Genomic DNA, 27,762 nt, shown 5'->3' with positions numbered 1-27,762 from the left:
CACACACACACACACACACACACACACACACACACACACACACACACACACAAACACACACTTCAGACCGACCATTCAGAGAGAGAGAGAGAGGCTCCGTTCTCTTCTTCAGTTTCACCCATTCAGGCCCTAACTGGATAAACGCTTCCTGTTGGACTCGACGCTCATCAGTCCCACAGACTCAGAGGGACATGAATCCATCACCGACCCGTTCTGACTCGATACGATTCAGTCTGCAGCACCTGAGGCTCCTACAGGTGTTCATGGAAACAACAGGTGCACAACTGTACCTGTCAGTGTGTGTGTGTGTGTGTGTGTGTGTGTGAAGTGCATGTTGGGATGTTTAGGATACATCTGCTGCAACACACTGCTTTTGTTTCTGCATGACGGCCGCTGTTACTGTTTAACCATCTGGTTCACACTCACACTCACACACTTGTTGCCAAAAGATATGAGCAGCACTGATGTTGTAATTGTTGTCCAAATGTGTATTTATTATGTATGTATGTGTATGTGTTCTACCCTATGTGGTACAATATTTTATTCCATTGTTGTTCTTTTTTTAAAGGCTGCCTTGTACAATCTGGCAGAGGGACAGTCGATGAAAACTAGCTTTTTAATAGGGGTGGGGGAAAAAATCCATTCATGTAAGAATCGAGATTCTAATTCTTTAAGATTCTGGATCGATTCATAATCTTCAAAAATCAATTTTTTATTCAGTTTCCTCCGTCTCAATACGTGCCCTTTTTCTTTTCTTTTTTGCAGCGCCTTTGTTACAGGTGATACATGTCTATGTGCATGTGCATGAGAACTGATTTTGAATCGAATAGAGACACCCAAATATTCACATCCCTTCAGTCCAGGCTTTTGAAAAGAGAGTGGCCTATAAAATCAGCTTCATGTAGCAGTTTACTTTAAAATGGTTCAAATATATTGCTGCTGAATAAATCTGAAACATGTGATGTGCATTTTTTTGGGGGAAATATGGCTTCTGATATAATAGTCTGTAGACATCATCATCATTCAACTTTTTCACATGGTCTGGTGTTAATAAAGCAAACTAAAAATCGCAAAAAGAAAATCAAGAATCGGTTGCATCGAAAATCGATTTTGAATCGAATCGTGACCCTAACAATCGGAATCGAATCGAATCGTGAGCCACCCAAAGATTCACATCGCTACTTTTTAAGCTAATTCGGGTGCATTTACATGTGTTTTTTCTACAAGGTTTATTAATGTGCATTGTCCCTTTTCAAATAAACTAAACTGAAAAAAAAAAACTGAAACTGAAAAGACGAAGCTTGGGTAGAACAGGACATTCTAGGTTCAAAATCTGAGTATATCTATATCTATACATACACAGTTAGGGATGTTTGGCTTTTGGATTAAATTTCAAAAAGCATCTAAAATGCACTATAACCTTTACATCTGAACTTCATTCAACCTTCTCTAAACTTTTGAATGTCCAATTGTTCAATGTTTCAGTCCTTATTGAATAACAACAAGGTGATTAACCACAAACATCACAAGCAGCGTCTGATTTAGTGGTTCAATGATAGTTTGTAGACACTGAAAAGACTTCATATTTTGTGTTATTTTGACCAGTTGTCATTTCCTGTCAGTAAATGCTCTAAAATGACAATATTTTGATTTCGTTTTTAGGAGAAATGTTGTCAGTGGGTTTATAGAATAAAACAAAAATGTTCATTTTACTCAAACACATGGTATTTTCATTTCATTTACCTTCATTTGTTATAGAGGGACAATGTACATTAATGAACATTTTACTGTAAAAATAAAACGTAAATGCACCAAAAGGCTCATTTCTGTTGGCAGTCCCTTTGTAAAACCAGAGAAAGTCATCATTTTGAATCAGTCTCTTCATTTTTACTGCAGCTGTATACATATATAGCCTACTGTATACATATATAGATGTATAGATATAGAGTACATATAGAGTGCAGCCCGTGGCCTCTCAGTCCAGTGGCTTCACACCTGCAGCTGTGAGGCGACAGGCAGCATCGGGACCTCGTCAGCTCTCTGTTACATAAGACGAGTCAGAGGTGCAAAGAGCGACGAGTGAGAAACGTGGCCGACACATGAGAGGAAAACACTTTCCTCTGAGTCCCACAGCCTTTTATAATTCATACGGTGTGACACTGAATATTAATACGATGGATTATAACACACAATCAAGTATAAAGGACATTCTGAAGTTACTTCTACAATCTCTGCAGTCTTGTTATTTTCCTATGTGGACAATTTAATAGAATTTCTGCTGTTTTACTATTCCCTTTCTATCTATTATCTGACATTTACTGTAAAGCAAAATGATTAATCAATTAATTAAAGGGATTGCTCAACATTTTTGACAAATTGGCCCATTGCCATAAACACTATAGTCTTAGAGGAGAAGGTTTGTTACCTTTAATTGTCGTTGCAAGCTATATTTAGAACGGCGGAGCAGAGCTGTGAGCTGCTCAGAGATACGCTATATGGAGGCTCATGGGATTTCTTGGTTTCCCTCATCAAACTCATCAAATACACAATCCAACAACTCCACAACGCTCTGGTGGACAAGTTGTGACCTGCACATTCACCACGCTATGAGATAATAACACAACGTTACCAGACAGAGTTGTTTTAGAGGGAAATTCATGCAAAACCTCTGATGCACGTTGCCTTCAGGGACAGTTTTTCATCAAGAAGTTTCTGCATTTCCCTCTAAAACAACTCTGTCTGGTAACGTTGTGTTATTATCTCATAGCGTGGTGAATGTGCAGGTCACAACTTGTCCACCAGAGCGTTGTGGAGTTGTTGGATTGTGTATTTGAGGAGTTTGATGAGGGAAACCAAAGAAATCCCATAATGAGCCTCCGTAGCGTAGCTCTGAGCAGCTCACGGCTCTGCTCCGCCGTTCTAAAAATAGCTTGCACCGACAATTAAAGGTAACGAACCTACTGCTATGACTATAGGGATTACTTTATGGCAATGGGCCAATTTGCCAAAATATTGAACTATCGCTTTAAGAAACAAGCTATAGATGAATATATATTCTGTTTATTGATGCTATAGTCACATTGAGACTCAAATACAGAAAAATAGAAAGTTACAGAGGGAGTGATGGTTGCTTATTGTTTGTATAATCCTTGTTGATAGATCATTCTATTATATATTGATAGATCGTCAGTCACTTCCTCCATCACTGCTGTTATTAATCTTTCATTAGATCCAACAGTAACTCTCTCTCTGTCTCTGTCTCCTCTTGTTTACTTTCTCTGTCGTTAATCACAATACATTTTCCACTAGGAACTCCAAGGATTAGTGTGTGTGTGTGTGTGTGTTTGTGTGTGCACATGGCAAATTGATCCCACTGGACATAGATCATCCTGTCTCTGTGCTGGTGGTGTACTGTATCCATGTGCATGTGCATGTGTGTGTGTGTGTGTGTGTGTGTGTGTGTGTGTGTGTGCAGCAGGGTAGCGATAAGACTGGTTGCCAGGAGAAACAGGAACAGCTGTTTCCAAAAATGGCTCTAGGCATCCCTGAAGTGTGGAAAACCTCTCCTGATGACTGACCTTCAGAACGCAGCGGATCAGACATGTGATGTGTGTGTTTGTGTGTGTGTGTGTTTACATATGTGTGTGTGTGTGTGTGTGTGTGTGTGTGTGTGTGTGTGTGTGTGTGTGTGTGTGTGTGTGTGTGTGTGTGTGTGTGTGTGTGTGTGTGTGTGTGTAATGACAAGTGACAACAACAATCTACATCTCCAAATGATGAGAACATGCAATCACACGGCTCATTTGTTTTTATTTTAGGCGGAGAGGAAAACCAGCTAAAGATTAGACGATAATGTGGGGGACACCCGCCGCTGTTTACACAAATACACACACACACACACACACACACACACACACACACACACACACACACACACACACACACACACACACACACACACACACACACACACACACACACACACACACACACACACACACACAGACAGGGACACACACAGGTGCAGGATGGGTGAACACGATGCACAGATCCTGTCTCCACTGGGACCTGCAGCACAACAACAGCAGCAGCAGAGGAGGTGGAACAGAGCTGCTCACAGCTGCCCCCCCCCCCCCCCCCCCACAACACACACACACACACACACACACACACACACACACACACACACACACACACACACACACACACACACACACACACACACACACACAGACACACACACACACACACACACACAGCGGTTCAGTTTGATGCTGCTGCTGCTGTATCAACGGAGCCGATCCAGTAAACATGAGCGAGTCGGGGAGCGAGGCGATGCATGGCGATGCCTGCAGAGGCTCTAATGAGTTTACAGTGTGGGTTGGGCCGAGCTCTCCCCCCCTCACCCCCCCTTCCTCCTCTTCCCCCTCTCCCCCCTCCTCCTCTTCCTCCTCCTCCTCCTCCTCCTCCCAACTCCTCACGTGGACTTCAAGGTGCTGGTTCTCCAGCTACAGCGACGCTGCCTCATCCTTTATTCACACAGCAACAGCCTCCTCCTCTTTACCATACAGCAACAACAACACACACACCACTCATACAACATATATGCAAACACACACACACACACACACACACACATATACAAACACATATGATGAGTCTGACTTATAGACACACACTTAAATCAACCTGTTTGAACAAGAGTTTTCTGTAACAGACAGAGAAGCAATGAGAGTAAAATCTTTCCCTTGAATAACAGGTGCATTTGATTCTAATGTATCTGGTCTGTCCTCATGGTTTTGGGGGGGTTAAGAGGAGGGTTTCGGGGGGTCCTCGGTCCCCACTCTGTTAAAACGGAGCATGCACCCTCCAAAAAACATCTCAAGGGGTTTTATCCAAATAAACAAATTTCAATATAAAAAGATCTAGGTAAAAAACGGTGGCAGAAATGGCAACAAGCCTATTTGACCAATGAATGAGACTGTATGAACGCACTGGGTATGATTGATACTTTGTCTTTAGGATTTACTGATCACCCCCAGACCTTGAATATGGGTAAATAAATTGTTCAATGTTTTGTATTTGTCTTTTGTTTTACCTTCCTGTAGCTACTAAAAGATGAAACTGATCTATAAATAAAGAGTTAAAGCCTGAACATCTGCAGCGCTCCGAGCCTGGATGTGGAAACACGTTCACAGCAGCACGAGTCAAAACATCTGAGCAGCAGCAGCAGCAGCAGAGACCTAGCAACCTGCAGAGACCAGAGACCAGACACCACGGCAACAGCATCACACGGAAAGGACACACACACACACACACAGACAGGACAAACACCGACACACACATGGACACACACCGAGTCCCTCTACGTCTCCTCTGCAGTGATCTCCCTGCATCTCTGTGTCTCTGTGTGTGAAGCCCGGTCTCCCCCTGTCGGTGCGTGACTCTGTCTGGGTCGATGTCGCATTACGGAGCGCACAATTCCCTTTCAGCACGCGTGTGTGTCTGTGTGTGTGTGTGTGTGTGTAAACTACCGTCCAACTCGTCTCGTTACCTTTTGCGTTTATGTCCCTTCACCTCGTCTGTCCCGTCTTCATTTCCTCTCCTCCTCCTCCTCCTCTCTCTGTCTCTGTCTTCCCCTCTGCATCCGTCTTCCCTCTGCTCCTCCTCCTCCTCCTCATCTGTGCTGCTCTCTCTCTCTCTCCCTCCCTCCCTCTCTCTTTTGTGTGCATGTGTGTGTGTGACGGTGTGGCTGTGACATCACTCCAGGATTTCCTCTGCAGCAGCAGCAGCTCGCCATCTTAACCCTGCGCTGCAGACGTCCCCCATCGCTCCGTCCTCTAACAGCTTCTATTTTAGTCCTCACCTCCCTGCCTTTACCTCCATCCTTCCCTCCCTCCTTCCCTCTCAGCATCTTATAGGGATGCTGAGGCTTTCTGCAACAAACACACAAACACACACAGCTGTAGGGCTGCAACTAACGATTATTTTTAGTATTTATAATCAGTCGATTATTTAAACGATGCATTGATTAGTTGTTTGGTCAATTAAATGTTAAAAAATGTTGAAAAATGTCAGTTTGAGGACAAGATGACGTCCTCAAATGTCTTGTTTTGTCCACAAACCAAAGAGAGACTCAGTTTATTGTCATAAAGGAACAAAGAAACCAGAAATATTTACATTTAAAGGGATAGTTCAACATTTTGGCAAATCGCTAAAATCCCTATAGTCATAGCAGTAGGTTCGTTACCTTTAATTGTCGGTGCAAGCTGTTTTTAGAACGGCGGAGCAGAGCCGTGAGCTGCTCAGAGCTACGCTATACGGAGGCTCATTATGGGATTTCTTGGTTTCCCTTAATCAAACTCATCAAATACACAATCCAACAACTCCACAACGCTCTGGTGGACAAGTTGTGACCTGCACATTCACCACGCTATGAGATAATAACACAACGTTACCACACAGAGTTGTTTTAGAGGGAAATACAGAGACTGCTTGATGAAAAACTGTCCCTGAAGGCAACGCGCATCAGCGGTTTTGCATGAATTTCCGCCGTTCTAAAAATAGCTTGCACCGACAAACGAACCTACTGCTATGACTATAGCGATTATGGCAATGGGCCAATTTGCCAAAATGTTGAACTATCCCTTTAAGAAGCTGAAATCAGAGAATTTGTACTGTTTTTTCTTTAAAAAAACTACTCAAACCGATTTATTCGATTATCAAAATAGTTGACGATTAATTCAATAATCGATTATTGTACAATTATTCGATTCATTGTTGCAGCTCTACGCGGCTGTACTGTATGCGGCTGTATTGTATGCACATGCTGCCCACACACATGCATCGGCATCAGGCATCCCATCATGCAGCAGCTCTGGGTGAAGTCAGGGTTTCTAGCAGCTTTCTATAAATAGCAGCGATCTCTCCTGCAGACCTCCTCCTCCTCCTCCTCCTCCTCCACGTTGCTTTTTATAGCAACACTCGCCCAGAGCAGAGACATTTATAGAAAGGACGGGGCACTACGAGCTCTTTCACTGTCTGTTTCCATCCTCGTTACTCCTAATACTCACACACACACACACACACACACTCACACACACACACAGCAGCTGGTTCTTTTCCTGAACGAACATCCATTCACAGCAGCGTGGGCCTGGTGTTGTTTCTTTTTTCTTCTCTCCCGTGTGGATGTGCCGTGACCAGGAGCATGTGACAAATGCATAAGGAGCGATTGCTGGGAAATGTATGAGAGAATCAGCTAAATATAACCGCTGACATTTCCAGGTGTACAATGAGCTGCGTGAATCATTATCCTTTAAGGGCAGAGCCGGTTTCCTTGTGAAGGATCTCCAGCTGAATGACTCAGGGCTTTCTAGTTCTAGTGTTCCTCAGAATACACAAGAACCTGCTGCCTCCTTCTCTTCACACAGACAAACTGGCTCACATCACCTTGAATCACCTCCTGCTCTTTGTCTGAGAGAAAAGACTGAACTGGAATCTGTTGAATCACAGAAACAGGAAACACAAAGACAAACTTTCTACTGTGATACGAGAGTTTTAAAGGGGAAGCCGGTGAGAAATCACTCCATGGAGCGGTGGATAAGGTTATTATTTATCATCTACCATGTTACCATGTGTATATCTGGGTAGTCTTATCTGTCATAACCAAGAGATTATGGGTTACGGGTTAGCGCGTTACGTTTGTGTGGCGGTGTCGCCATGGAGACGAGAGCTGGGACACCGGGTCGGAGGCTCTGATCTTACAAGGTTGGTTTTCAGCCAAGAGACGCTAGGTTCAGTTTCACTGATGCTGCATCAACTATCTATCTATCTGTCTATCTGTCTATCTATCTATCTATCTATCTATCTATCTATCTATCTATCTATCTATCTATCTATCTATCTATCTATCTATCTATCTATCTATCTATCTATCTATCTATCGATCTATCTATCGATCTATCTATCTATGTATATCTATCTATATATCTATCCATCTATCTATCCATCTATCTATCTATCTATCTATCTATCTATCTATCTATCTATCTATCTATCTATCTATCTATCTATCTATCTATCTATCTATCTATCTATCTATCTATCTATCTATCTATGTATATCTATCTATCGTTCTATCTATCTATCTATCTATCTATCTATCTATCTATCTATCTATCTATCTATCTATCTATCTATCTATCTATCTATCTATCTATCTATCTATCGTTCTATCTATCGTTCTATCTATCTATCGTTCTATCTATCTATCTATCGATCGATCTATCTATCGTTCTATCTATCTATCTATCTATCTATCTATCTATCTATCGTTCTATCTATCTATCTATCGTTCTATCTATCTATCTATCGTTCTATCTATCTATCGTTCTATTGTTCTATCATTCTATCTATCTATCTATCTATCTATCTATCTATCTATCTATCTATCTATCTATCTATCTATCTATCTATCTATCTATCTATCTATCGTTCTATCTATCTATCGTTCTATCTATCTATCTATCTATCTATCTATCTATCTATCTATCTATCTATCTATCTATCTATCTATCTATCTATCTATCTATCGTTCTATCTATCTATCTATCTATCTATCTATCTATCGTTCTATCTATCTATCTATCTATCTATCTATCTATCTATCTATCTATCTATCTATCTATCTATCTATCTATCTATCTATCTATCTATCTATCTATCGTTCTATCTATCTATGTATATCTATCTATATATCTATCTATCTATCTATCTATCTATCTATCTATCTATCTATCTATCTATCTATCTATCTATCTATCTATCTATCTATCTATCTATCTATCTATCTATCTATCTATCTATCTATCTCTAAAACTAAATTACTGTAACAATTAAATCAGTGAAGAATCACAGACACCAGTCACATTTAAAACTCAATCCTAAGAATATATTTTACCACTTACATAAAAAACATGTCGTATTCTGCTCAAAGTGAAAAACAAGCTGCAGGTACGGTCCAATACTGAATAAGGAAACACCTGCAGCAACATCTGCACAGAAACGTGTGTTTTTTCTTCCTGAATTTTCACTTATTTGTTCATAAAACATCTTCAAACACTCAAACAAACTGTTCTCAGCAGCAGTAGATGCACCTGAACCACAAAACACAACACTGGAGCTTCACTACTGGACGCTGCAGTGACAACACGGTTCACCCACACTGCTGCTGCTGCTACCGTGTTAGCACTTCAGTAAAAAGAGGAAAATAGAAGAGGAGATAGAAAGAAAAGAGTTGTGTGTGTGTGTGTGAGAGAGAGAGATGCACTCACTGTGAAGCTGTTGTTGACATTCTTGGTGCTGGACTCTGCCACGCTGGCGTCTGATAGGTCGACCTCGTCAAAGATAAGGGACTGAGGAGGAAACAAAAGGGAGAAGATGAGAATCAGTCTGTGGACGACTCGACTTGTCCAAACTCTACGATATGAAGCGTCAGGTGATGATGTTCTGCCTCTGCCCACACAAAGCAAATACCTAAAACAGACAAACAGGTGGAACCTCTCAGCGCTTAGGATGGAAGCTACTGCAGGAATCAGAGATAATACATAAAAAACACACACACACACACACACTTCTGCTGTGCTGCTACGTCTATTTATGGTCGGTGATGAGCAAAGACTCTGTCTAAATGTTTCTCAAGCATGATGGATGAGTGAGCGGCCGACTGGACTCAAGCCGAGGACGATCAGAGTGTGTGTGACTGTGTGTGTGTGTTTAACTTCTGCTGATGGAAAGTTAAGCAGCTGCAGAGAGAGAAGAAGAAGCAACAGGACCAAAAAGTGACGCAAGAGACAACACAAATAGACACAAAAAAAAGTGGCAGAGATGAACGAAACAATTGAAAAAAGAGAGACAAAAGCAAAAACAGATACTAAGAGGTAGGAAATGATCACAAAGAGACACAAAACAACCACAAACAGACATAAAACGATGTAGAAAGGACAGAAAATAAGAGAAAATAATCACAAAGACATGCAGAAAGGCACAAACTAACCTCAAAAACAAACAAAACCATGTAGAAAGGACACAAAATGAGACAAAATGACCACAAAGACATAAAACAGACACAAAACAACTACAAAGAGACACAAAATGACCATAAAAAGACACAAGAGACAACTGTATCAACATAAAACAATCACAAAAAACACAAAAAGTGACAACAAACATTGTCATGTTCATGTGTTTTCAGTGTAGGAGACTTTCACACTGTGCAGAGTGTGTGTGTGTGTGTGTGTGTGTGTGTGTGTGTCTGTGTGTGTGTGTGTAGACGCTGTTGAACTGCAGGACTCAGGAGAAACAGCAGATGTGAATTCCTCTCAGTCGGTGCTGAGGCTCTGAATCACACACATCAGGAGGAGGAGGAACAAACTCGTCTTTTAAGACTCTGTCATTATTAATCATCTCATTTTTTCATTAAAAACACAAAATACTGTTAAAATATAAAGTAAAAGTCAAGTATTTCCCTTTCTTTTTTTCCTATTTCAGTTCAAAACTTTGTTTGATTTAAACAGATACTGATGAGGGACTAAACTTGTGTTTTTCATAGTGAAAAAAACCAAAGCTTCAAATTAATTTGGGCAATAAACACACTTAAAGGGACATTGTGTAACTTCTCCTGTTATCTATTCAGGAAAATCGATTATTTGGTTCTTCAGTCTGTTTTTCATTCATCAGTAATCCCCCCCATCAACAAACTGAAGTGTTCCTTTCAGCTCTGAATGAGCCGTTCATATCATTCATATCTCCATGGAGCGGGTAAGCTCGGTGCTGCTGCCATGTTGTCATGTCTCCATGTTTTTACGTTCAGTGGCAGCGTGACGGTAGGAAACCACGGAAACTCAGCGGAGACACCGGAGCTGTCGGCTCAGGTGGAGGTGGCGTCTGTGAAAAGTCGCCGCGGTAACGCAGTGAGGAGGAACGGAGCGTTACACTGATGCTGCATTCACCTGCAGTCGGGCAGTCTGCCCAATTTCAGGTGAATGCAGCATGAAAAATACGATTGAGTTGCTTGCGATATACAACCGCAACGCTGGATGGGAGGAATTCCTACACAATGTACCTTTAATATAATATGATATAATATAATAAATCCTTCAGTCAGAGTGTGAACCATCCTATTGAACATTGAGCGTTAATGTGTTTTATTGGATGGTCGACAGACAGAACATGATCCTCCAACAGCTGAGCTCTTAAAGCGCCACGGGCCAAAGAGTGATGCCGTCGAAGGAATGCCCTCTCCGAATGTGTGTGTGTGTGTCTCTGTGTGTGTGTGTGTGTGTGTGTGTGTGTGTGTGTGTGTGTGTGTGTGTGTGTGTGTGTGTGTGTGTGTGTGTGTGTGTGTGTGTGTGTGTGTGTGTGTGTGTGTGTGTGTGTGTGTGTGTGTGTGTGTGTGTCTGCAGCTGTCGGAGGGAATGCCCAGTTAACGACACTCTCTCTCTCTCTCCAGGACCGGCTGCAGAGGGACACCAGCCAACGCTCACTATGGCTGTGTGTGTGTGTGTGTGTGTGTGTGTGTGTGTGTGTGTGTGTGTGTGTGTGTGTGTGTGTGTGTGTGTGTGGGGCTGAAGCACTTCCACATATGCCTACAAGTGTGTGTGTGTGTGTGTGTCTGTGAATGTGTGTGTGTGTGTGTAGTGTCAGCCAAGAGGGTCTCAGTATGAATGGCATGCCAACACAAACACACACACACTGCCCCTCCTCCTCCTCCTCCTGGTCCAACGCTCTTGGCTGCTTTACAGTTTTTCTCTATTGGTTTGGCTCAATTCTTGAAACAGAAATTACATTCTCAAAATAACATGGACAAATCTCCAAACCACCTTGCAAATGTTCACAACAGAATGGCATTTCTCATTGATTTCATCAAATTGCAAATGTCTTAGTACATGTCTCAAGTGTCTTAGTGCATCTTTGCAAATGGTTATGTACAAGTACCCTAGAGTTAGCACAGTGAGCATACATTCAGCACATTTTCCAAATGAATAGATCTTGCTGATCTAAGCTGATTAGTTGATTCTCAGTCTAATGGTTGCTCTCTCCAAAACATGTCAGCATGATTTCACTGTGTAAATCATCATATGCACAATAGTCTGTTCAACTGTCAAAATTAGTCAACATACTGTAGGCTAATACCATGAAAACCATATGAATTTCTTGCAGCATTTCATAAATTCATGACAGTAATTGACAGTCAGGTGAAATTAGAACTTGACTAACGAAGGAGGAGTTCCTACATCTCAGATGACCAATCAATCAGCTGTTTAGCTACCTGACTGGTGCTGTCTATGATTGTGAATGCTGCCAAACGCGTATATATAGAGCTTGGCTAGGGCCTGTACCTTTTGCAGTATAAACATGGAGGTACCTGGCCAAGAAAATTATCATGAGCAACTCCCTGCTCGAGGAAGAGGAAGAGGAGGAAGAAGAAGAAGAGGAGGAGGAGTGCGGATGCGTGGTGGAATAGGCGGATTTCATACATGTACATGTACAGAGAACTGTAGGCCTATACATTTTGTTTTTACAGTACATAATCTTGAGTTACTTTATGTAGGCTATATGTGAATAAAAATGGTTACAATTTCCTTGGCAACATGAGTGCAGTGTGTGTGATGTCAAACTTTGGAGGCTGCTCTTACTGTAAAGTCCTTTTCTTAGGTTTTATACGTCTCTGCCATAGTGACAAAACATCTAAGCATTTTGACTTGCAGTGCTCACAGAATGCCACAGGAATGATGCATTTTGGGGGCACTGACTACTTACATGAGAAAGAAGTTTGGTACTGACACATAAGTAAACTGTTTTGGGAGAGATATGAGGTTCTGCAGCTCATCCATGGTGTTATGCTGAACCATCCAGTTTATTTTTGGTAAAAGCACTAAGTGAATGCAAATGAGCCAAAAGCAATTGAGAAAGATCTTTGCCATTTTGATGGTACTGACACTTTACATGGTAAAGGAATCTAGTTTTGAAGCATGTGTGAACAGTTTTGGGAGAGATATGCGCTTTTGCTAGTGAGCTGTAATGTTGTGCAGAACTGTAAGACTGTTTGGCCAAATGGTCTTATAGTTTTAAGAATGTAATTTCTGTTTCAAGAAATGAGCCAAACCAACAGAGAAAAACTGTAACATAGTGTCACGTGTGTGTGTGTGTGTGAGATACTTTCAGTTCTGTTGACACACAGACACACAACCCTCTTCTCTCTATGACATCATCAGCCTCACACACACACACACACACACACACACTCAGCTGTAATGGAAGCTGACAGTGAATGGACGAAGGCAACGAGTCCAGAACCTCTGAAACCCAAAGATCCAGAAGAGGAGAGGAGAGGAAACAACAGAAGAGGGGCGGAAAGGAGGAGACAAGGAGAGGAGTAGAGCTTAGAAGATAGGAGACAAGGAGAGGATAGGAGAGGATAGGAGACAAGGAGAGGAGAGGAACAAAGAGGATAGGAGATAAGGAGAGGAAACAAGTGGAGAGGAGATAAGGGGGCAGGACAGGAAAGGAGGGGAGGAGAACAAGAGGAGAGTAGGAAACAAGATGAGGAGAAGACAACAGGAGGCGGTGAGAGGAGGAGATTAAGCGAGAGGAGAGGACGAGGGGAGGAGAGGAAACAACAGAAGAGCGGAGGAAAGGAGGAGACAAGGAGAGGAAAGGGAGATTAGATGAGTGGAGGGGAGGAAAGGAGAAAAGAGGAGAGGACAAGGAAGAAGAGTGGAATGAAAAGGATAGGAGATAAGGAGAGGAAACGAGTGGAGAGGAGATAAGGGGGCAGGACAGGAGAGGAGGGGAGGAAAACAAGAGGAGACTAGGAAACAAGAAGAGGAGAGAGGATAAGGGAGGAGAGGAGACAAGGAGATGAGGAAAGACAAAGAGAGAAGAGGAGAGGAAACAAGGAGAGTGGGGGGAAGAAGAAAGGGAGACCAGGGAAGGAGTGGAGTTAAGAGTACAGAAGACAAGGAGAGGGAACAAGAGGAAGGGAAATGGGAGAAGAGGGAAGGAGGACAAGAGGAGGAGAGGGAGAGAAAAAAGAAGAAAGAAGTGAAGGAGAGAAAGAGAAAGTGGGAGGATAAGGAAGGAGATGAAGAGGAGAGGAGGAGGAGAGAAAGAGAAAGTGAGACATGAGAATAGGAGGAGGAGGAGGAGAGGAGGAGGAGGACAGGAGGAGGAGAAGAGGAGGAGAGGAGCAGCAGCTGAGATGCAGCCTCCTCCTCCTCCTGGTGGATCGTTGAGGAGGTTCGAGGCGTCTGAAGCTCAGGGCAGCACAGCCGGCCCGGTCGCCGTGGAGACACCAGAGCGCATGGACATGTGGAGGAGAATGAAACTTATCGATTATCTACAGCAGCTCCGTCACCGTGACGACCGTGACGGAGAGAGAGAGAGAGAGAACAAACTGATCTTCACCTCAACAACAACAACAACAACAACTCTCTGTTTTACTGATTCTACTTTTGACTTTTCCTCCGTCACGGTCGTGAGGCGACTTCTCGCTGCCGGTGACAAACTCTGTGCATTCATGTCGTCAGCTCAGAAACTCACTCAGTACGGTTACATGTAAACTGGTCCCAGTTTACATAAAACAGGGAAAATTTAATCTAACAACTGACGGTGTTCGCTTCCTCAACATCGGTGGAGATATGCGTCGTTTCAGAGGGTTAAAGAGGAACTCTGCAGGATTTCCCATTTCTCTTTTTTTACCCCTATACCCCTACCCCTTGAAACGGAGCTACAAGGGAAAGGGGTTGAAAGCCAACCTGTGACGAGCCGCTGGTTTGCTCCACAGTTACTTTCTAGCATGAAAAAATATTAAAACTTAAAGGTGTTCAGAAAGGAAAATTGATTTTAAGTCCACTGTGGGTCTTAACATTAGTGTAATATCTCATCTATCAGACGATGGAGCCCAAACTTTGTGCAAAATTCTATTTTTGAGTAAATCCGGGATGAAAGTGGGGTCGTTTTTTTCGCATTGGATAATGCAGGCGCATGAATTATGCGTCATGTTGCTCATGATTCATCAGCCAATGATATTGGATCCATCGTCCGTCAATCAAATGTCTGAGACACACACACACACACACGGAGCTCGGTCTCGTCCCAAACATTGAATATCCCGCCCGCTTGATAACGATGGGTAAACTCGTGCGGCAACTCGTGGAAACTCGTGGAAGGAGGCGCGACAAACAGGACAAACGGGCATTTCTGAACACCTTTAATAAAGTGACGTAATAACAGCGCTACAGCGGGAAATAAAACAGCTTTTCGTTTTACAGCCACCGCTGCCGGTTGCCGCGAGATTCATTCTGGAAAACTAGTCATACCCCTCCGTTTGAAGTGTGCCTCTGGAAAATCTTCGTTTGAAGGGGTATAAAGCCCACTTACCCCTACCCCTCTGTCCTAGCGGGCACCCCTACACTCAAACGCACAAAACGGAGGGGTGGGGCTAAGTGGTGAAATGGGATTCAGCCTAACTCTGCTCCATGTGTCCCTTACCTCCCAGCTTCAGAGTAGCTACTAGTGCTGGTTAAATCATAGCAGAGGTCGAGTCGTGATTATGCAAATTCTGGCAGATTCAACTCAACGTGCCGTATCCGTGTCTGTACCTTTGGTCGGATTTGGGGAAGTCTGGTATGAGTCGGACTAACGCGTTTACATGCACTTTAATTGTCCAGTTTTAGTCGGATTAAGGCAATAATTAGTTTTTTTCAGCTGCCATGTAAACGTACTGAGTGATGAGTTTCACTTTGTGACTGTGTGTGACATGAACGCAGCACCGTCTCTATCCCAGCCAGCCGTTGAGCTGCGGTGCTGTAGTCTATAAGTTTACAGTCTGGAGACCCTGAGCTGAGCTGCTGACCCGGATTCTCACTAGTCCCTCCTCAGATCCGCTGGCGCCCAGAGGCGGGGGGGAGCGGCGAGCGCCCGTCCAGCACACGGACAGAACTCGCCAGCACACGCGACTCCTGGACACCCGGCGCAGCGCTCGCTCCTGCCAGCGTGCCAGAGCACTGCCGGACTAGAGCACGCACACACACACAGGTACAGACACACAAACATGTTCCAAAGCAGGGAGGTTAGATTAGAAAGAGAGAGGTCCAAGGTTAAAAGCAAAAGAAAAAAGTCTTTAATGTGAAACAGAGGAAGAAAATTAAGTTGAAGAAGATTAAAGAAGATGAAACAGAGTCCAATCAGGAGCTGGGAGTCGGGACAGAGAGGTTCAGGAACATGGATCATGTTACATATGAAGGAAAAACCCAACTACAGTCCAGGCAGCTGCAGCCTGTTAACAGCTGAGTTACCCCCTTCTCCACCAATAAGAACCTGGTGCTAGTTCGGTTCAACTCTCAACTCACTCCTCCAAAGAACCAGTTTGCTTTTCCACTGGCAAGAAGCCGAGTCAGAGCCACGTCTGTCTTTGTAAAGCTACTATAGAGTTCTCAACGGGCCTGAAAATTAAAAACTGGTCCGACCCGTGGGTGTTGAAGCCTGGACCCGTCTCACTAGGATTAATTCTCAACCTGAAACCGACCAAAGAAAGAAAAATAAGAGTTCTTTAGCTTCAACTGGGCTTGCATCGATTAGCAGTTTAAAGGGATAGTCATAGCAGTAGGTTCGTTACCTTTAATTGTCGGTGTAAGCTATTTCTAGAACGAGGCAATGCAGAGACTGCTTGCTGAAAAACTGCCGGGAAACTGTCGGAAAACGTGCATCAGCGACAATCCAACAACTCTATGAGATAATAACAGAACGTTACCAGACAGAGTTGTTTTAGAGATAAATTCATGCAAAACCGCCGATGCGCGTTGCCTTCAGGGACAGTTTTTCATGAAGCAGTCTCTGTATTTCCCTCTAAAACAACTCTGTCTGGTAACGTTGTGTTATTATCTCATAGTGTGGTGAATGTGCAGGTCACAACTTGTCCACCAGAGCGTCGTGGAGTTGTTGGATTGTGTATTTGATGAGTTTGATGAGGGAAACCAAGAAATCCCATGAGCCTCCGTAGCGTAGCTCTGACCAGCTCACTGCTCTGCTCCGCCGTTCTAAAAATAGCTTGCACCGACAACCGACAAACGAATCTACTGCTATGACTATAGGGATTATGACAATGGGCACTACTCATTACAAAACCATTTTCTTTGATTAGTCTCTTAAAGATGGATAAAGATATTTTATTTTATTCTATTTCTTCATTCTGTGGCTTATTCAGATTCTCTTTTCATCTACATTGTACAAAGCCTATTCAATATGTTTGCACTTTTATTCAGGTGAGAAGCCAAACTGTTGCTCTGTTTCCCTCCAGTCTTTATGCTAAGCTAACAAGCTGCAGGCTGCACATGAACACACCACACCGACACATGAAGAGTGAAGCTGCTCCTCCTGTAAAACTTTGACTGCAGAAGTTAAAGAACCAGTGTTTTGTCGGATTAAAAGATGTTATTCCTGAGATCAGAAGTGTAAACTCAGACAGCAGCTCTAACAGGAAGTGGAGGTGGAGGTTTTTACCTTGGCATCTTTGGCGTAGTAGAGAGTTCGGCCTCTCAGCTTGAAGTAGCGTTTTTTCCACCTCTGGAAGGAGCTGGTCTGTTTCAGCAACAGTCCCTCCTTTATACTGGTCTGCAGAGAGGAAACACACACAGGAGGGAAAACCATGAGCAACACCACACCACACACACACATAAACACACACCACACACACACATGTTGCATCTCACCCCATCTTGTATTTATCTACAGGAAACTGTCGAGATAAAGAAGTGTGTGTGTGTGTGGGCACCAATTTTATGCATGGGAGACGTGGAATAGGGCAATAAGAAGAAGAAAGGACACACACACACACACACACACACACACACACACACACACACACACACACACACACACACACACACACACACACACACACACACACACACACACACACACACACACACACACACACACAGCTGTAAACACACATCACTCACACTAACCGCCTCCTCAGAGAGAAAAGAGTGATGGACGTAGAAGGAGAGAGGAGAAGAGGAAAGAAGGAAGAGGACGAGGAGGAGGAAGGAGAGAAACTCTGTAACATGGGTTTTTTTAATGAGCTTAAAGGGATAGTTCAACATTTTGGCAAATTGGCCCATTGCCATAATAATCCCTATAGTCATAGCAGTAGGTTCGTTACCTTTAATTGTCGGTGCAAGCTATTTTTAGAACGGCGGAGCAGAGCTGCGAGCTGCTCAGAGCTACGCTACGGAGGCTCATTGATGAAAAACTGCCCCTGAAGGCAACGTGCATCAGTGGTTTTGCATGAATTTCCCTCTACAACAACTCTGTGTGGTAACGTTGTGTTATTATCTCATAGCCTGGTGAATGTGCAGGTCACAACTTGTCCACCAGAGCGTTGTGGAGTTGTTGGATTGTGTATTTGATGAGGTTGATGAGGGAAACCAAGAAATCCCATTAGTTTGCAGCTCTGCTCCGCCGTTCTAAAAATAGCTTGCACCGACAATTAAAGGTAACGAACCTACTGCTATGACTATAGGGATTATTATGGCAATGGGCCAATTTGCCAAAATGTTGAACTATCCCTTTAAGGAACGATGGGAAGACGAGGACTTCCTGTCTCTGATACAACCTGTGTGTGTGTGTGTGTGTGTCATGTCGAGTCAGAGCGTCACTCCATGTGCAACACACTCATCATCATTACGGCCACCATCAAACACACACACTGGATGTACAGAGCAAATACAGTGAGACATGGAACAGTGGACATGGAAAAGATAAAACACACACACACACACGGAAATGCTGTGTGGGGGGAACATCAATCTCTCTGGGCACACAAGAGGAGAGGTGGGGCACACACACACACACACACACACACACACACACACACACACACACACACACACACACACACACACACACACACACACACACACACACACACACACACACACACACACACACACACACACACACACACACACACAGAGCCTATTTATAGCGGAGGAAGGCTGCTCTGCTCTCCAAGGGGAGAATTACAAACAGACACAGAGGCCTGAAGCTGACATCCTGCCCACCAGCTGTGTCAACTTAAACACAGAACACACTGCTGCAGCACACACACACACACACACAGCCTCACTATGGACACACACACACACACACACACACACACACACACACACACACACTGGCATATACAGAAGCATGGTGGTGGTGGTGGCAGGAGATCACGTAGATTATTACAGAGACTATTAAAGAGATGTGAAGTTTGTTGTTGAGACTAAAGTTGTGTTGTTGCTGTTGTTACGGATCGGCTCTTAAAGGGCCGGTTCACCTTAAACAAGACAGTGTGTGTGTGTATGTGTGTATGTGTGTGTGTGTGTGTTGTTGGCAGGTCACAACTGTAAACTTTTTTTATACGGTGGAACCAAAAATAGTGGAAAACTCCAACCACAACCCGTCAACAATAATGACGACAACAGTATCTCTGTGTTCCTGCAGGCACAGCAGCACACTGACGACAACAGTTTACAACACACAATCACATCACTGAGTTGAAAATGAACTGTTTTTGATGATAAAATAATCTCAGATAATACATTTCAGTCATGTCTCAAGCTGAAAAAAGCCAAACACAGCTCTGGGTCCAGTCTGCCCCTAAATGGAGCCATTTTGCCCCTAAAATTTGAGACGGTGCAAATACATTTTTCATCTACTTGCACAAGTGCAACTAGTAAATTTGCAGCTTTTCTTTGTTTTTTGTTTTTTAACACAAGGGGCGATCATTTTTCTTCTATTCTTGTAAATAACTGTGTATATTCCTGAAACATTTATATAAATAACTATATATGTTTGTCTTACATTGTTTTTATATCTCTATAATTGCATATTTTTCTACCTTTTTACCTTGTATGTTACATGCTACTGTAACAACCAGATTCCCCATGTGTCTCATGTCTTATGACTATGACTGAAGATTATGGTATCTGTCATTACTGTGAATATTTGCTGTACAAGTCGATTCACAGTGTGCACCCCCATATTTTCTGTTTGCGCTCCTAAAATCTTAAGTTAGGGGGCAACTGTGCTCCTAGTCTGGAGCCCTGGCAGCTTTTCTTTGTTGCATTTTGCAGGAAATTCAACTTCTGTCTCAATATTTGGATAAAACAAGAAGCATGAAGACGTCATTTTGGACTGAAACTATAATCTGCACATTGATCTATTAAGGCGTTTGTTTTTGGAAAAAGTAGTTCCACTGAAAACAGTTTGAGATCTTTGGAAAATCCTCAGTCGTGACAAACAAAAAAAAAAAACAGATGCTGATGTGAATTTACTTTTCTCACTGTGAGGATTTTATTTCCCAAAACATGTCTCAATAATAATAAAAAGTAGCTGCATGCCTGAATCCCAGCGGAGGCACAGTAAGTGAGGCAGAAACATGTTTTGTTGTTCAGATGAGCCGATCTCTGCTCTGTCGGGAAGTTTGGGACGCTGAGCTTTTCTGATTTTTACACTGGTTCAAGCTGAGGTTACTCCAGTGAAATCACTTCAATAATATTTTTTTTGGAGGTTTTATAAAACGTGTGTTGCCTTCAGGGACAGTTTTTCATCAAGCAGTCTCTGTATTTCCCTCTAAAACAACTCTGTCTGGTAACGTTGTGTTATTATCTCATAGCGTGGTGAATGTGCAGGTCACAACTTGTCCACCAGAGCGTTGTGGAGTTGTTGGATTGTGTATTTGAGTTTGATGAGGGAAACCAAGAAATCCCATGAGCCTCCGTAGCATAGCTCTGAGCAGCTCACGGCTCTGCTCCGCCGTTCTAAAAATAGCTTGCACCGACAATTAAAGGTAACGGACCTACTGCTATGACTATAGGGATTATGGCAATGGGTCAATTTGCCAAAAATGTTGAGCTATCCCTTTAAGCTTCTTCTGAGCAGTAAACGACAGAGAGGCCTTGATGGAGCTTCTTCTTCTATAAGGACCAGAATGGCTCCAGCATCACTATAACGACATCACACACTCTGACAGAGACGATCAGCGAACGGTTGAAAAAAACAAAACAAAAACACACACACACACACACACACACAACAGGAAGTGGACACATTGTGGGTTTTTCTCCAGCAGGCCGTGCGTGTGTGTGTGTGCGTGTGTGCATCCACCTCCGTACGTTACAGTAATTCCCTGCTTCCACTTCCTGAGTTCGGGCCTGAAGGCCACATTCCTGCCACGGATTAAGGTGAAATACCTCGATGCTCACTTCCCTATAAGGCCTCGGCTGCTTTCTGCTTTTTGCTTTTTTGCTTTTGCCTCCAGTTGCACCACAATCAGAGAGAGTGGGACTGAAACATGAAGTCATCTCCTCATTTAGAGCCGAGCCGAGCCGAGCCGAGCCGAGTCGGCGGCCATCAGAGCCCCGAGGAGCTGCTGCTGCATGGGGAACTCCTCAGCAGAGCAGAGCAGAGCACAAACACAAGGCCGCATGTTGTTGCTGTTGATGATGATGATGATGATGATGGTGCTTCCCTTGCAACACATGCATACTCACGTGAGCATGCACACACACACACACACACACATGCGCACACACACACACGGTGGGCTGTACAGTCAGCTGCTGCTTGGACAGTTAATCCAACCCGACGTGAGGACGACTGAGAAGCTTAATGAGCGTCTCATGACTGACGCAGACACACACAGAGTAACTGAGCTGCTGGAGAATCCACTCGTTACACAACAACAAGAGCTGCTGCTGCACAACCACACACACACACACACACACACACACACACACTGAATACACATTTTATTAGGAACCTCTGTTCACCCTTTTATGCATGCAATCGAATTCAGCCAATCACAGAGCAACAGTGCAATGCATTAAATCCTGCAGCTAAAGGTTCAGGATGTTTGTGTTAAAGCTCCTTCAAAATAAAGGTAGATGTTTGTGTTAAAGCTCCTTCAAACTAAAGGTAGATGTTTGTGTTAAAGCTCCTTCAAAATAAAGGTAGATGTTTGTGTTAAAGCTCCTTCAAAATAAAGGTAGATGTTTGTGTTAAAGCTCCTTCAAAATAAAGGTAGATGTTTGTGTTAAAGCTCCATACAGTATAAAGGTAGATGTTTGTGTTAAAGCTCCTTCAAAATAAAGGTAGATGTTTGTGTTAAAGCTCCTTCAAACTAAAGGTAGATGTTTGTGTTAAAGCTCCTTCAAAATAAAGGTAGATGTTTGTGTTAAAGCTCCATACAGTATAAAGGTAGATGTTTGTGTTAAAGCTCCTTCAAAATAAAGGTAGATGTTTGTGTTAAAGCTCCTTCAAACTAAAGGTAGATGTTTGTGTTAAAGCTCCTTCAAAATAAAGGTAGATGTTTGTGTTAAAGCTCCATACAGTATAAAGGTAGATGTTTGTGTTAAAGCTCCTTCAAAATAAAGGTAGATGTTTGTGTTAAAGCTCCTTCAAAATAAAGGTAGATGTTTGTATTAAAGCTCCAACAGTATAAAAGTAGATGTTTATGCATCAGTCACTCTTTATAACTGTGATGAGCAGACAAACCTCCAACCCTGAGCTCATCATGCATGGACGACCGACAACAGCAGCTAAAGTCGTCTCATGGTTTCATCATCATCAACATGACCTCCTGACCTCAGATCAGCGGCAGCAGCTCAAACATCTAACGCATCAGACTGGATCTGCAGATATCGTCAACACGGAGCAGCCGACCGAGTCTCTGAGGAAACGTTTCAGCAGCAACATGTGGAGGAATCCACGGCATGAAGAGCTGAGCTGAGGCTCTGCTGCTCTGGGAGGGAGGAACTACACCCAAACATCTCAAGTGGGAGAATTTAACATTTGCATTTTTTTATGTGTGTTTTCTTCATTTTGACAGATGAAGCTGCAGCCACTGTGACTAAAACCAGGCTTCTCTGTGGAAGTGAATCATTTATTATTCAGAGTTTTTGTCTAAAAGGAGAAACTTTCAAACTCTGAGTGTCTGTCCAGCAGCAGCAGCAGAACTAAGTGACTTTGCTCCAGTTGGATGTTCTATTTTCTATTTTGTCCCTCCTTGGCCTCCATAGTTCCTTTCCTTGTCTTCATCTCCTTCCTGTTGCCAAGTAGGCCAGAAGTGATCTATAAATAGTCGCTCACTCACTGTGCTTTGCCTCCGTGCTTTGCCTCCGTGCTGCTGCTGCTGCTAAATAGTGAGACACAGTCCTGACTGAGCCAGAGCAGGAATGAGTAACCTGAGCAGCACCGCGGCGTGTACGTACACCCACACTGAGCCCCGCTGCTGACAGCGTGACACAAACACACAGCTAAAACAGCACACACACACACACACACACACACGCACACACTTATACAATGGACAAAGGCTCGGGTGATTCCAATGAGTCCAGCAGCTGTTGGTTGGTTGGTTGGTTGGTGGACTGCAGCGGGTCGTGTCTCTGTCTGACGATACGCAGACAAACAGTCACAGCTGCTTCACACTGGACTGCAACATGAACTTCAGCTCCAGCTACAACAGGCTGCTTCATACTAACAAGCTGTGTTGTAGGCTAAATCGCCCCCTATCACGGATGTAATGCACTATATAGTGTGTTCGCCATTTTGTAGTGTTGTTCGAATTCTCCGTGATTAATTTCATCCAGTGGATGAAACACCCACAATGCACCGCAAAATTGAGTGAACAAGCGATATACACTACTTTCTACTCCCGTATCCCACAATGCAATGTGGTCGTGTTTTGCCAGAGAAGAATTGCAAGCTAATTAGCATGTTAGCTACGATTTCTTTAGGTTATTTACCAGTAAACTCCTCAGACGTATTTGCCTTCGCTCCGTTTGCCTGAGCAGCAGGAGTTGGACAGCAGCATCCCAACAATAACAGGCAGCAATAAATCAATCTAATAAAGAAACTGTAGTAGAATATTAAATACGAGCTAACGAGCTAAGCTAATAGCCACAGCTCACGGTCGGGACACACAACAGTAGGCCTAGTTGACCAAACCAAACTTATGATATTTCAACAGTTTATTGTCCGAGTAACACACAACCACGCAGAATCACATCCTCAAATGTTCCCACAAGTGTCTGGTTTTTCTTATTTTATCTTTATGTGTCCGGTTTGTTTAGGCTACATGATTCTTGGCGCGTCTGCCTACGTCACATTATCACCTGGCGCATCTGCTGATGCAACCACGCTCAGAAAATGACCGTAGTATGTGTAGTGGATAGGGAGTGAGTGAATGAGTGGATGATTTCGAACACAGCTGTCTCTCTACCTACTACCTCTCTTTTCTCTTACTGCTCTGTGTCCTAAACCAATTAGCCGTCCCTTCTGGGCCTCACTGAGGTTTCTATCTAATTAATCTGATAAAAAATGCTTGACTTTCCACCTCCCTCTCTCGTTAGCTTAATTGTTTTACAACCGTTTTACTGCAAAGAGCAAAGGTGGGAGATTTTTTCTATTTTATTTTTTTAAAGAGAGAGAACAGAGCTGGAAACTACCTCACAAATCAACATTATTGAGCTCAAAGGAAACGACTCTGCTGCACCAATAAAAAACAAACCTTTATAGTTTAACCATCACTTCACAGCTCAGCATCAGATAATCTGTCTTGTTTCAAATGAAATGGGAACTTTGTAATAATCTCAACAATGAAAAACTGAAGGTGTATTGATCAAAAATTAAAAAAAATTGTGCAGGGTTATTTGTGTTCTTGTCAAACGTGGGTTTACAGCTGCTAGGCTAGTTGTTTCCCCCTGTTTCCAGTCTTTATGCTAAGCTAAGCTAACTACCTGTTGACTGCAGCCAGATACTGACAGATACAGAAATAAACAGCAGCATCAATCTTTCATTTCACATTTCACATTTCCTGTCTCCTACAAATTAAAGCAGAAGTAAGTGATCCGGTGGTTTTGGCTAACTTCTTGTCAGCCGATGGAGTTAGCAGTCCCCGCCCTCGTCCCTACGTCACCACATTCACGCGCATCCCTTGGCTGCACACACTGAGAGGACCGCCCCTTTATGCCGTTCTCTCTCCTCATTGGATAAAGGTTGTAGGATACAAGGAATGTTTTCTCCTCGGCTCAGAGCAGAGCAGAGTGACTGACAGACCCGTGTTTCAGACCAAACACTCTATAGAAGTGATTGCTGTCGGAAGATATAACTATTTAAGACTTATATTAACACAAACATTCTGCTTACTTCTGCTTTAAAACTGAACTCCCAACAGCAAAAAAAATCCTCCATCTGTGGAACACAAACACTTTGGATAGAAGATAGAAGCTTTTTCTAATTAAACCATGCAGACCTGGATCGTTGTGTTCGGTCTCTTACTGAAGAAACACGGTCATCATCATCATCATCATCTCATTTAACTCTTGCAAGAACATAAAGAAGCAGAAATCCTGAAATGTGCGAGTGCGACTTCAACAAACACCGACTCTAAACCTCCAGCCAGGCCTCGGTCATCGACGTACGGCCTCCACCTCTCGTCTTCTTTCTCTCCTAAACATCTACGTCCTTGTAGCTGCAACACAACGCACAAAGACTTACACACATCACTCTCCAGGAGACGACCCATCTCCGTCCTGCTCCATCACCTCATGACCGACGGGACAAACTGCTGCTGCTGCTGCTGCTGTATCCGTGGTGATGATGGTGATGGTGATGATGCTGATGCTGAGAGAGAGGAGCCTCTGTCTTCGGCCTCATTCCACAAAGTTAAACCTCCATTAGCAGCTCATTTATCCTTCCTGAGTGACTGAGACTCTGTGCAGCGTCTGTGGAGCCAGAACAATCACCGCTTTTTTTTTTTACAAACCTCCTCTTCTTCCTCCCGATCTCATCCCTGTCCTCTGTCCTCTGTCCTCTCCTCCTCCTCCTCCTCCTCCTGTTGTTGCTGCCGTCTTCTTGGCATATCGTCCTCTCCTCTCTCTGTTGGGTGTAATTGTAACTCTGCGCCCCTTCCTCCTCCGACTCCCACCACATGCTAAAAATTTCACCGCGGTGATGGGAAAATTACAATCCAGTGCAGTTGGGAAAGGGGGTAATTCCTCTGTCTGTGATCCGCTTTGTGCAACCGGACCACATGCATGGGTAGTTATACATGTGTCAAAGTGGGTGATTCAGCTCCAGCTTTGTGGACTTCAACTTTCACATTGTGTCATTGCTGCAGCAGCTTTGTTTCCCCTTGTGCTCTCTTTCTATACAACCTCTCATCATCGCATCACTTTAACATGAAAAGCAACTTTTAAATGCAGAAAGAAAAAAAAAACAAGTGGCAAATTTCCTGTTTGAGTGCTATACGGTCTCAGTACAATCCTCCAGAGGAGGGTTTGTTTGCCCACGCTTTCTCAACAGGAAGTGCAAGACATCTGAGCGGGCAAAACCCACGGCACTCGGAGGAGGAAGGCGTGTTCCTCCCTTCTCCTTTTGCTTCTTCTTGCCTATTAACTTTGCAAATGTAAATTAAACAACAAGTGCACAAACGTTAAAAAGATTCAACAGCTTCCAGGAGGATTTATCCACCAGAAAACAAGAGAAAGGGTTATTATAGTTCAAGTTCACTAAAACTAAAGACAATTAGTTACAACAACGAATGACAATCTTTCCAAAATCGAGAACTAAATAAAAACTCCAGTGAACAATGCAAAACTAACTATAACTTAACTGAATGTCAGATAACATCAGCTGAGTTGTAGTTTTCTTAGAAACGTCTAAAGCTGCAGGAAGAAAACGCCACAGCTAGAGATGCACATGATTAACTGTTTAACCATTAACCCATTACAAGAACTTTGACCGATTAATACTATCAATTCATTTTTTTTTTATTAGCTCCTTATGTCGTCAACTCATGAAGAGCTGCAACAATTAATCGATTAATCCAACAATAATAGATAAATGAAAAATGATTAAAAGTAACGTCAACTATTTTGATAATCTAATAATCGGTTTGAGTCGTTTTTTTAAGAAAAAAAGTCCAGATTCTCAGGTTCCAGCTTCTTCAATGTGAATATTTCTGGTTTCTTTGTTCCTTTATGACAATAAAGTGAGTCTCTCTTTGGTTTGTGGACAAAACAAGACATTTGAGGACGTCGTGGTTTGGGAAACACTGATTGATGTTTTTCACCATTTTTTTTTAAAATTTTTATTGACCAAACAACTAATCAACTGATCATTTACGTAATTGTAATAATATATAATAATGAAAATAATCGTTAGTTGCAGCCCTAAACTCATCTCCACGTGCCTTCAGTCATATTTCGCAGGAAAAAGTTACACAGATGGGAACATTATGGGATGCAACTAAAAGGGAAAAATCCCACAAATGTAGAAGTTCATCTTCAGAGGCGTTCTCCTAAAACCTGAAAAACTCAGACTAAGACGAAATAAAAATTAAACTAAAACTGCTTCATCACTTGTTGAACTCACTAAAACTAAACTGGAATAAAAAAGCAAACTAAACCAAAAAACTAAATAAAAATAAAAACTAATGAACATTTTAGAGCTATAATAATAACCTTGGTCTGAAGTCACAGAGCGTCTCACCCTGGATATAACTCTATCTCCTCTATCTGCTCTGGATTATTCTCTGGTTTGCAGCGAGTGCCGTCTCAGCAGCAGCAGCAGCTCCAGCCATCAGCTCTGCTTTCAATCACACAGCTACAGCATTAGTCACAAGTTTGTACGCTCTCCTCTGCA

General features: G+C 43.0%; 1 protein-coding gene across 1 annotated transcript in view; it reads right to left on the bottom strand.

The window, feature by feature from the left end:
• dgkh (diacylglycerol kinase, eta) overlaps positions 1–27,762 on the bottom strand; it is an 84,421-nt gene that overhangs the window by 52,029 nt on the left and 4,630 nt on the right. The window contains exons 2-3 of the mRNA XM_083997039.1: positions 17,563–17,673; positions 9,333–9,413 (exon numbers count right to left, since the gene is read on the bottom strand). The gene's annotated coding sequence lies outside the window, so the exon portion shown is untranslated. The remainder of the gene's footprint in view (positions 1–9,332; positions 9,414–17,562; positions 17,674–27,762) is intronic.

Source organism: Trachurus trachurus, assembly GCF_905171665.1.
Source record: "Trachurus trachurus genome assembly, chromosome: 21".
In the NCBI taxonomy this organism is placed as follows: domain Eukaryota; kingdom Metazoa; phylum Chordata; class Actinopteri; order Carangiformes; family Carangidae; genus Trachurus; species Trachurus trachurus.
Note: the sequence above shows the minus strand (reverse complement) of the source record. Positions and strands in the feature narration are given on the sequence as shown.